The following is a 13,066-nucleotide window of genomic DNA, read 5'->3' as shown; positions in this document are numbered from 1 at the left end:
AAGTATGAGAACATTAGGGCAAATATAAAGGCAGAAAGGCAACACACTACACACATTTTTATTTGAGCATCATAGTCCCAATAGGCATGACTTTTATCAGTGTACTCACCCCGGGTGGAGTTGGAGAGAGCAGGAGTTGATGTCTCCTTGCTTCCTACCTCTCTGACTTGACCAACTTTCACCCGGTTTCTTATACACTTGAGTAAACAAATTTTTCTGACATCCTCGTTGACGAAGGCCATCTGTAGATTCTTGGCGGTGGTTCAACTTCTTGGCTGGGCCCCAATGTCATATTTTGTTTACTTCTTTAAATTGGAGTTTCTTTAAAATGGAGTGTGTTGTGCTTGATTCTGGTGAGGTGTCTCAGCATCTTGCAAGGAAGTTCAATGTCTTGAAAGAAGTTTTAGAATGCTCTAATCAGGGCTTTCCTCTTTCTCACTCCCCGTCTGCTTTACCAAGCACGATGTCCTTATCCAGACACTTAATTCTAGCTCTAATGTAAAAGCAATTATTTTTTCTGCTGACATGGCCCAGCTGGGTACTTGCCCTCATGAAGAGATCATAGAAGATATGGGTGATATATGAAAGTCTGGTGAAAAAAAACAGATGGTGCCTGGCTATCATAATGAATTGCATGTGTGGCCTTCAAGGCTTGCCTTAAAACAAGCAGTCATCTAAGTGAGATGTCAACTAAGTCCAAATGGAAGAAAAAGTATAGCAGCCTGCGTAATCTATAAATAATAAAATCAAAATCAAAATGAAGGAATGGTATCAGAGTTTAAATTCTGAACGTAGGATTTATGAAATGCTATGGATGATAGTGGTAGGCCAATACCCATTTGATGGGGCGCTATGTGGCAGTAGCCTCTGTTAATTCTTTTCTGACCATAGTCCAGGGATATGAATAGCCCCGCCATCAGACAAAATGCTTTGTAAAGGAGATTATGGCAGATATCGCTCATTCACTGCCACCGAGTCAATTCCAGCCTGTAGAGACCCTATAGGACAGAGAAGGACTGCCTTGTGGATTTCTGAGAGTAACTCATTTCAGGAGAAAAAGCCTCATCTTTCTACAAAATGGTAGAAGCAGGCAGGTTAAAATGTAACAACTTACGTATGGTTTCCCTTTTGACTCCATGGTGTTTCAGTTTGAAATATTTTCTGCTTTCTTTTCAATTGGGGTTTTCCTTGGTTTTGTTTTGTTTTTGTCATAGAAGTTTTTATCTTTTTTAAAAAAATCGTTTTCTTGGGGTCTCTTAAAATGTTTATCATTATCCACACATTCATACATTGTGTCAAGGAATTTTTTACTTTTGTTGTCATCATCATTCTCAAAACAATTGATTTCTACTTGAGCCATTGGCATCCATTCATTTTTCCCCTCCATCCCCGTTCCCCACTCCATCATGAACCCTTGATAATTTATAAATTATTATCATTTTATCATATCTTACACAGTCCGACATCTCCCTTCATGCACTCTTCTGTTACCTGTCCCCCAGAGAGGAACTTCTATGCAAATCCTCATAATCAGTTGCCCTTTCTACTCCAACTTTGTTCCACCCTCCCGGTATCACAACTTTCAGCATTGGTCCTGAGGGAATCATCTGTCCTGGATGTCCTGTGTTTCCAGTTCCTATCTGTTCCAGTGTACATCCTATGGTCTAGAAAGATTTTTAAGGTAGATTTGGGGTCATGATAGTGAGGAAGAGGTAGTATTTAGGAACTAGAGGAAAGTTGTATGTTTCTTTGTTGCTACATTGCACCCTGACTGGCTTGTCTCCTCCCCGTGGCCCTTCTGTAAGGGGATGTCCAGTTGCCTACAGATGGGCTTTGAGTCTCCACTCTGCACTCCCCTTCATCCACCATGATGTGATTTTTGTTCCTTGATGCTTGATACCTGATCCCTTTGACACCTCGTGGTCACACAGGCTGGTGTGCTTCTTCCATGTCAGCTTTGTTGCTTCTGAGCTAGATGGCCGCTGGTTTATCCTCAAGCCTTTAAGGTCTCTGACATTTTATAGAGGCAGTTACTGGATGAAGAATTACCTAGGTGCATGGCAAGCGAGGTTGGGGGCAAATGAGGCCCTAACAATGAGTGCAAGAAGGAAGAAAGTGATCTGAATGTATTTGTAGTGATGATTGTACAACCCTTCTTAAAATGATAGAACTATTAAATTGTAGGATATGTGAATTACATGGCACTAAAACTATTAAATATAAGGATCATATGTATAAACTTTCAATCAAGTAAAGAAAAAGTTAGAATGCTTCAGAAAGCATCAAGGAAAACACATAACTAGTGGAGAATTCACAAAAATACTACAAGAACAAAGTGACCAAACCAATGAAAAATTGAAAATCATACAAAACTGGAAAGAGAAATTCAAGGTATTATTACTATGATTTCAGAATACATATAATGCTGTGAAAGGTCCAAGAAGTAGAGCTCAATTAGTTTTTGTTTTGCGTGTGAGTGTGCCATATTTCATAATCAGAAATTTCATGAGACCTAAATATATGTCACTAAGCGCCTTTGCTTTCTACTTAAATGCATTTTTAGCTACTTAAAAAGGATAAGAAGAAAAAAAAACAGTAGCTAATGTAGGATTCTCTCTCTCTGTGACTTTCTAGTTTAGAATATCTTCTTTTCCATCACTGGAACAGAGTTGAGCTCCTGACATTCTCAAGTATTTGAAGATAATCTATATTATTTCCTATTATAGCCAAAATAAAACTATTTTCTGAGGGTTCATATTAACACTAAGCCCATTTTGACGAAGTCAACTCAGTGTCTTGAGATGGGAATTACTGTGAGAACTATTCCTTGCTGAAACTGCACCAGCATGTGTTTATAAAACATTATTTTCTCTATTGAAATGTTTAAATAGCCCAATGGAAATATAAAATAATAACAATCAAATAAGATAAAATTTGTCTTTTTAAATTATAATTCTCATAATAGAATCTAGATAATATATTCCTCAATATAATAGAATTACTTTCAAGGATTATTTTTTCATTTATTAATATGTCTCAGATATATTAGGGAGATGTCATTTATTATACTATAATTTGGCCCTTCTAGGTAAATGCTATTGTCTGAGAATTTTTAATGGATAGAGTTCACGAGTCATTTTCTCTCTGAATTAACATAATAATAATAAGAGCAGCTTGGCTATATATTAAACTTTCTTTATGTATAGAAATATGTACTCTTCTCATTGCGGCCTGAGATGATCTGTCAAAACCATGTAATAGTCTCTTGACCCAGAAAACCCCACAAAATTATGCACATCAAGAGGGTTGAATCTTCGGGTCCACTTTAAGTGGACAATGAAACTGCCAAGGCCACCAAGGGTAAGTCTATCTAGAAAGCCACCACACATTTGAAAGAGGTCTCTTTGGAAAAGCAGTGTGTGCTCCTGCAACTTTACAATGGTGGAGTTGGTAGGTGTGCCCAGGTCTTACAGGTGGCGTTGGACGATGGGTCGGTGGCCCAAAGAGAGTGCTGAATTGTGACTTGCTTACACATGCAGAGAGTAATCCTGAATTTAGGATTCTGCGATGTGGATACTCTGGGAATTGAGCCACGCCCAGTTGAAAAAAAAGCCCCCAAGACGCACCACCAGACTTTCAGAGCTCACGGTTGGATCGAGCCCTGCATGCATGAGCTCCGCCTCTCACATTGATATGACCCTTCCTAAAGAGGAACCAACTGTTCCTAACAGAAGAGGAGGTTGCTCAGAAGGAAAAGATATCCCAGAAGAAACCGAATAAGCAAAAATTTATGGCTTGACATTAAAATTAGGAAGAAACTCAATGCTAATAAAGGTTAAATATATGTATGTGTATGTACATTATAATATTTTGGCTGAAACAGCAGAACCTCAAAATGACTCCAGTGTTCATTTTAAACATGTATTTGAAAGAAATAATTAATAGAAAGTTGCATTTTATAAGAAATCTGTTTATTTGCTTTTATTATACAACAAGTTATAATAACCAAGGACAAAGAAAGGTCATAATTTGAAGAATGAAAAATGTCAAAAATTCAAAGGCCTTGATAGCATTTCACAGTAACTAAGCTACGGGTTGGCATGTGGGGCCCTGGAGTGGGGTGAGGGTGAAAGAAAAATAAGCACCTTCTTTACAATTTATCATTATTATAAGAGAGATTGACTTGCTAATAACTTTATAATATTCAGGTAAATGATGAAATTTTATCAGGGCTTTCCCCTTGTCTTGGTTACTGTGAGCAGGGCAGTCATAGTGAACTCTGCCTCCTCCCGGTAAGAAACAGGGTACACAGGGTACACAACGGAGTGAAACGGCTCATAAAACTCACAAACCAGCAAGCGCATGGGCAAGAAAACGTCCAGACACTGACTGTATACTGGACCCATATGCATCTCAGTCGATCTAATCCATGATTAAAACTTGAGAAAGTTGGGTGGAGCAGAGTATCACATACGCAGAATCTGCAGAGTCTTGTGGATTCAATGTCCTATTGATTATTAGCCAATGTAGCAGCACTGGAGACACATTAATTAAGTTTACTCCATGATATGACTACAGGATCACGGACAAAGAAGGAGCGTTTTCACTTAAATCCACAGGAATTATAATGTCAAGCCAGTAAGGAACTCCATTGTAGAGGAAAGCTCTGCGACAAAGTCTACCCAGTGAGGCCAAAGGATCTGATATATATTAACAGTGATAGAGCAAAAACAACAAAAACTTAAAAGCACCTGAATAAACCATAAATGCAATGGCAAGAGTTTAGGATTTTGTTTGTGAAAAGGGAAGAATATTATGCTTCAATTGATATTTTGGTTTTCTATACAATTAACCTTAGCAGTAGTCATATGCTGAAACCCCTACAGAGGATGGAAGTATCAAATCCAAAATGGGAATGAAGATTATAAACTGAAAGATACTGAATTTTAAAGTATTTTATAGGAAACTTTCGCTGAACGCCATATGAAGAGTGGACAGAAACCAGAAATCAGTGATGAGAAACAATCCAATTACAATATTCATTCTGCTGGGACAGATACATGGACCTGAACTGCAGGTGCTGATTTTCATTTTCCTCTCCTTCATCTACATGCTGAGTGTAACTGGGAAACTGACCATCATCACACTCACCTTTTGGATTCTCACCTGAAAACACCTATGTACTTTTTCTTAAAAGACTTTTGTGTATTCTCAACTGAAAGCACCTATGTACTTAAAAAACAAAACATGTCCTTTCTAGAAATATCTTTCAACTCATCTTGTATGCCTATATACTTGTATACCAGGGTAATTGGTGACAAGGTCATTACCTGTAATACCTATATGATCCAAGTATGTCTTACCAACCTCTGTGAAATAACAGATATTTTCCTCTTGGCTGCCATGTCCTACCATCCTATGTGGTCATCTGTGAACCTTTGCATCACATGATCAACACATGCAGCCGAGTCTGTGGGATTCTCATTTTCGGTTCTTGGGTAGCTGGTTTATCTGTAATAAGCCCGCATGGTAGCCTAGATTATCATATAGAATTATGTGACTCTAATGTGCTTGGTAATTTTGCCTGTGGAGGAATTTCCCTTATGAAAATAACATGCTCAAACATGGTTCACGGGACAGTTAACCTTTGGGCTCTGCTGAGCCTAAACTTGACTCTTACTACTGTATTTCCGTCATAGGTAGTACCATAAAGACAATATTTATATTCCCTTCTGATAGGAAAGGAAAAAGGTCTTTCAACCTGTTGTTCCCACGTGGTTGTCGTTTCTCTTACCTATGCTATGTGCATTTTTATTTATATGAATCTTCTAACAAAGAATATGGTGATTATTAGAAAAGTTGTTTTACTCTTCATTTCTTCTGTTTCTTCTACTTTGAATCCACTCCTTTAAACCCTGAGGAACAACCAGTTTAAAAGGACTTCACAGACTAACTCGAATGCTTGCATTTCTCTCAACTATTAAAAGAAATGCATGGAAAAAGTTGCCAGACTTGATTTGTAAAGCCATTAAACTTATCTAAAATACCATTGATAATATTTAAAATGCCTTATTATATTAAAATACATATTTGGCATATTTAAAAGAATAAAATATGAATAGGGATGAAATGAAAATAATGTTCTCTAGTGATTTAATTAGCAAATGTCTGATCTAAGCTATTCTTATGGGTCCTTTTGTGACATTAAAAATATTTCTAAGTATGAAATAACCTTCTTCTGAGAAATTTAAATGTAGTACATGGAGGCTTTTGATAGAATGGTTAATGATAATGAAAAATAGAGAACATTAAATATATAATTCCAGGATTGGTTTAATGTATGGCAAATAACCAAATAAATAGCATTCCTAATTTAAAATTAACGAGAAAAAATGTATACTATATAATGAATTAGGATACATTTAAATATATAGGAGCATATTTTTGTACCAAGTAAAAAGTTGTAGTTGCAAATATATATGTATTGATGAGTAATGGCAATAATAGTATATTTGGAGAATTAAAAAGTTGGAAATATAAAATCTGTAATGTAAAAATCTCTTATATGACTATATAAATTTTTCTTTTACATATCTGAGTAAAATTATCCAATGATAATAAATTATTTTATATTGCAATATAATAAATAACTATGATTACATTGTAAAGAATGTAAAATCTTCAAGTTATGTAGTAGATAGATGAAAATTTTACATTAACTATATCAATTAAAGAACATACTGTCTTCCCATGTGTCTGTTGCTACTGTATTGTCCTTCTGTCTCCAAGGACACAGTTACCCTGAAGCTTATTTTCCTTGTGCTGTGCCAACTTTTATTACTCAGAAAATGCATTAATGTCTCTTCAATGTATTCACCAGGGATGCTTAATATATTAACACTTTGAGGCAAGTTCAGCTACTTTTGTTTTACAATAGGCTCCACTTGCCGTTGTAAAAGTATTTCTTGTTCTCATGATTTCTTTCTTAGATTATTGTCTCCTTCAGCAGTAGACAGAGTGCCTGACAATCTCCATTGCTAAGAGTAATTTATTTTTTATTCTATGACGGAACCAGAAGACGCTGTCTGTGGGCTGCTAATTGCACCAAGCCTATTGTGACAATTTGTCCACTTTACTGGCTTGAAAATTGCTGGAAGAACTATTCATTGCTGAACCTGTTACTCATTGTAAGGACATGCAGCTTTTTACAAAACTATTACTTTTACCATTGTAGTCTTCATATAGCTGCGCTTAAACAATGAAAAAAATTCTTATTTGCTAACAGACAAGTAAGTATAATGAAGGTTGTCTCTTTGATTGCAAATCCCTTTGTAGGATCTAGGCCATATTTTTCTCTGGAAAATGGAATGGAATTGCAAGATAGTTTATATTTTACTATGAACCTTAGATATGAAATATCACTTTCAGAATGAAGCTTTCTTATATTGATAAATGCCATGGTTTGGGGGAATTTTATGAATAGTATATACAATTTGAATCTGATATAATATAAGAAATAGCAAGAGAAACTCTAGCTATACATTCAACCAAATTAACAACAATGAAATATCTTTGTATGTCCAAAGTATATAAACATGACCCAGTACCCCTGACCATCCATAAGAATATTATAGTGAATGAGATGGAAAGAACTTAGTAGAGGTCTCTGTGTTCACTTTCACCATTGATTGAAAAAGAGAATTACAGAAATCATGGTAAACTTACATGATAACTTTTCTTTTAAAAGAAAACTCATTTACACTACAGATGAGAGTAAACCTGGCACTGTGGGTTTCTCAGAGTATCATTTTATTATGATAGTAAATAATCTCATTGTTTTCCCTCTGAAGAGCTTAGCATTTCAAATCACTGACCTTGTGGTTAGCAGCTAAATACATAACCTATGATTCCATCAGGAATCATATTAACATTATTATATTTTAAATTGATAACTCAATCTCACCCATCAGTCCAATTACCAACAATGATAACATATTGGGAGAAAAAAAAGATATATTTTGCTGGCTGAACAATGCACAAAGTCTAAAGAACTGAGTAAGGTTCCACGGTGATGAACATGTTACCTGAGAAACTAGGGAAATTATTAGAGGCAAAAGAGGCTACCAAAAAGTATCCCTTCTACATTTCCACATGATAATCTGTGTTTTATACAAATATCACATATTACTCTGTATATTTACTTGCCAACTACTCCCCGCTACAAGTAGTTTTCCAAGCACAATGCTCATTTCTTCATGTTACTACAAATAATTTGCAAAGCACACTAATAAAGTGCAGAAGGAGGGCCTGAGAGGGGTGAAGGAGCTGTAGGAGGCATCTGGCTGACCAAGGTGCTTACTAATGGGTGACCATTTAGTCCCCTGTGCCTCTGTGTCTTTGCAGACAAAAACATTGCAAAATGACTGTTATTTGTGACTTTTCTGCTAAAAACATTGAGAGATACCTCAGTTATTTAAGATCTCTTTGAGGATCTCTTGAATCTTGCATATCCATGTGATTGTCTTTGAACTTAGTGCTTTTATTACTCTAAGGTTAAGAAACTGTGACTAGTTAAGTAACATTTGTATAGATAAGAGTTTAGGAATGTTTAAGTTCTTTGATGTTTGTCTTGTAACCAAGTCCCTTATGTAAGAAGAGTATAAAAACCAAGCTTCAAATATACTGGAGACTTCAGTCCATCAGATTGAAGTCCTCAGATCCCATGCTTTGCATGTATCTCTCTTCCTTTCATCCGCACCCCTCAATTTGAACCCAGCTTGAAGGGGGGTTGCAGGTCTAACCCTCCCCCCCCGTAAGGAGAGTTACAGTTAACAAATAAACATAGGCGCAAGCTATTGGACTAAGTTATAATCAATCAGTAATATTTAAATTAGAGGTTAAATTCAATGTGATTATTTAAACTTTCAGATAAATTCCGAACTTCTTCCTTACCTCAATAACACTGTGAATAGGGAAAATATTAATAGTTAATTCTGCCCTTTTCTAATTAAGGAAAAATGGCACTACATAATGAAATGAAACTGCTTATAAAACAAAAAAATTTGGTGCACAAGGGAAACATTTTCTATTTACTGATATCAGAATACCTCAAGCCTTGAGGTATTAACTATACAAAGAAAACTTTAAAATTCCTCAAGTTATATAAATTAATGGTTGATGTGTGAGAGACATCTGTAGAACAGTTTATCAAAAATTGAAATCAATAGGTGTTTAACTTATGGATTAATTATCAATTAGTGGGCAAAACAGGAAAAACAGAAATAGAAATAATCTGTTTGAATGGAAGATCAGAGAGGAAAGTGAAGGCAGTCATCATTTTTACAGTATTAAATGCAACATATATAAAATGGACATAAGCAGAAACAAATAACTAGATTTCATTGGGTGGAGCATCGGGGATAATCTTGTTCATAAAAATAAATACATTGATCTACATGCAAAAATAAATGACATTTTTTTTTCAGAAAAAAAACTTCAAGAATTGCTTGGAGTGTGTATAGTAAATTCAAGTTATCTGCTGTGCATTATTGTTTGTAGGTTGACATTATAACATGGATTTCAACTCATATCAGTCAAGTTTCTTCAGAACCTTCCACTCGGTCCTTGAGCCTATACCAAGTATGATGTGCTTCTTCAGGCTTTGCCCTTTTCTCGTAACATGCCCCGAGTTCATGAAAAAAAGTGGCCTCAGCATTCTGGCTGTACATCTTCAATGAAATTACCACAGATGCAAAGGTAGCTTTGATTGTTCCTAGGCTATGTTAGTATTTTACTATGTATAAGCATTGTTTAAATTAAAATATTTATGGACTCAAATATCAAGAAAAACGACAGCAATAGTCAAATTTTAAGATCTAGCTTTAGAAGAGTGGTGAATCATTGAGAGTTGAATGAACTTATTAATACTAATAAAAATATAATCTTTCAGTTGTCTGCTATGACTTCATGGAAAATCTTAATCAAAGGAGGAATAAGACTTTTACAGCAATTATATAGTATAAAAGTATATAATGTGAATTTTATGAATATTTAAGAATTTTTCTCTGAATACCACATACAGAATGGGCAGAAGTCAAAAGTCAGTGATGAAAAATGGCACAGTGACAACATTCATTCTGCAGGGACTGACAGATGACCCTCAGCTGCAGGTCCTGATTTTCATCTTTCTCCTTCTCACCTACATGCTGAGTGTAACCGGGAACCTGACCATCATCGCACTCACCTTTGTGGATTCTCACCTGAAAACACCTATGTACTTTTTCTTAAAAAACTTTTCCTTTCTGGAAATTTCCTTCATTTCTGCTTGTATTCCTAGATACTTGTATAACATAGCAACAGGTGAAAAGGCCATTACTTTTAATGCCTGTCTCATCGAAGTGTTTTTTACCGACCTCTGTGCAGTCACAGAGTTTTTCCTGCTGGCTGCCATGTCCTATGACCGCTACGTGGCCATCTGCAAGCCTTTACATTACGTCACCATCATGAATAGCAGAGTCTGTTGGGTTCTTATTTTCTGTTGTTGGGTGTCTGGTTTATCTGTAATAATTCCACCAATTACCCTGATTTTAAAATTGGAATTCTGTGATTCTAATATCCTTGACCATTTTCTCTGTGATGCATTTCCCCTTGTGAAAATCGCATGCTCAGACACTTGGACTTTGGAGCAGACAGTTAACATCTGTGCAGTGCTGACCCTAAATCTGACTCTCACTTGTGTCGTTCTGTCATAGGGCAGTATCATCAAGACAATATTTAGATTCCCTTCTGTCCAGCAGAGGAAAAAGGCCTTTTCCACCTGTTCTTCCCACATGATTGTGGTGTCTCTCACCTACGGCGCCTGCATTTTCATCTATATGAACCCAGCAGCAAAGGACGAAGTGACTGTTAACAAAGTGGTTTCACTGCTTATTTCTTCTGTTTCTCCGACTTTGAACCCATTCATTTATACCTTGCGAAACAATCAAGTTAAGAATGCTTTCAAAGTTTCATTTAAACGACTTGCATTGATCTCAAGTAAGTAATATTATTTTGTATTTCAGAAGGAAAAAGAAATTGCCCCACATAATCCCTCCTCAAAAAGTATAACCTAATTTATCTTTAACAATGCACATTTTGGCAATATTACTTTTCTAAATATTTCCTTATAGTAGCTTCCATGAACTGTGGTGTAGTTTTTCTCTTATCTTTATTTTACAAAACATAATCTGAAAATGATTTGCTGCTCACTATGAGAATATGTAAACAGATTTATCATGAACTCTTTTTTAATGTAATTAACTTCATAATATTAAAAATTAGATATAATAAAATCATTACAGCTATAATATGCAATACTCTCTTCTATTTTTTCACTCACATAGACCCTATGGTAACTTATGTACAAGTAACCTTATGTACAAGCTTTAAAAAGAATGGATAATAACATACATTACAATGTGAAAAATATTTAAAAAGAAAATGAAAACACTTTTAATATAGAGAAAATGAAGGATTAGAAAAATATGAAATGGTAAATTTACAAAGGTTGTAATGCTGATTGGAATTTTATAAAATATATTTTGGTATCTAGAAAGCTGTAAATCAAATGTGTCATGAATATTTAACTAAAAATAGAGCAATAATCTCTAAATTAATTGATAGATACTCTGGAATGGTAGATGGAATATATAAGAGAGGGCATGAATGGGTTGCAATTGCGCTCCCAGGAATTTAGGATAAAGCCTCAAAATCACTTGGAAAGACACAATAGCATAAAATCAAAGCTATCAAATTATTGTACTCTTAATGAAAATGTGTTATATCATTTGTTTTTTAAACAAATATTAGCCCTCTTCCTGAAAAATGTTATCCGCTTCTTTTCTTCAAAGGGAGAATATTATCAAGTATATTCAAACATACAGCACAATGAAACTATTATAATCCAAATAATGCTATACAAGTCTAAATTAGAAGGTATGAAAGTTGTAAGACCACATAAATATAAATAATTGTACATTAAATATTCACTTCTAATTAACTAATTACTATGAAGAATGTGATAATGTGGGCACTTATTTCTTATAAGCACTGTGCATATTATATGCAGAAATACAGTATAGTCTACATTATTTGGAACACTGAGAAAAACATATTCAGAAAGATTTCTGCCTTTTCATTATTTACAAAAATATAAATGGAATTAGACCCCAAAGAATAACATTTTCTAATAAATGTGAAAGACAGTGGAAGCTGTAACTTAGTAAAGGTTGAAACTGAATCAATTATTAACCAATGCCAGTTCTTTGAAAAGTTCAACTGCATAAATATATCTCTTCCTATTATGTGTGATTAAAGTTTTAGAAGCAGATACTTCTTTTTCATTTCACTGGAAATTCTTAGAAATAAAAAATGTAGGGGGAAAATAATCAGTGCAAACATGAGAACTAGAAATGAAATTATACTTAGTCCTCACTTAGGGAATTTTGTTTTCTGATGTTCACATTTGAGTTAATGGTCATCTGGCAGTCATAGACATATAAGTGCAAGATGACTGTAATACTGGCTGCGATGTTAAGATTATGTGTCAACTTGACAGGTCCATGATTCTGAGTAGTTCAGCAGTTATGTAACACTGTAACTTGTTAGTTCCAGAATGATGTTATCATCTTCCAATTTGTGATATAATGTGGTCATCTTCTATTTCTCATGACACCCATTTTTCCTTGAAGATGTCTTTTAGGACCTATTGATATTCATAGATGAAAGTGGGTGCATGGCATTTAAGTGAGTATTTTGCCTTATTTATTTATTAAAAATCATTTTATTGAGGGCTCATACAGCTCTTATCACAATCCATACAGAAATCCATTGTGTCAAGCCCAATCATACATTTGTTGCCATCATCATTTTAAAACATAAAGGAAAATTCTTCAACACAATCAAGGTTAAATACTAAAACTCCACTGTCCAACATCACATTCAATGGGGGAAAACTCAAAGCACTTCCTTTCGGAAATGGAACTGGACAAGAATGCCCCTTATCATCACTGTGACTGAACATTGTGTT

General features: G+C 34.9%; 1 pseudogene; it reads left to right on the top strand.

Moving 5' to 3' along the window:
• Positions 1-10,067: 10,067 nt before the first annotated feature.
• Positions 10,068-11,042, top strand: LOC142450914 (olfactory receptor 6C2-like; annotated as a pseudogene).
• The last annotated feature ends 2,024 nt before the right edge of the window (positions 11,043-13,066 follow it).

The sequence above is a fragment of the Tenrec ecaudatus genome, chromosome 6 (assembly GCF_050624435.1).
Source record: "Tenrec ecaudatus isolate mTenEca1 chromosome 6, mTenEca1.hap1, whole genome shotgun sequence".
In the NCBI taxonomy this organism is placed as follows: domain Eukaryota; kingdom Metazoa; phylum Chordata; class Mammalia; order Afrosoricida; family Tenrecidae; genus Tenrec; species Tenrec ecaudatus.
Note: the sequence above shows the minus strand (reverse complement) of the source record. Positions and strands in the feature narration are given on the sequence as shown.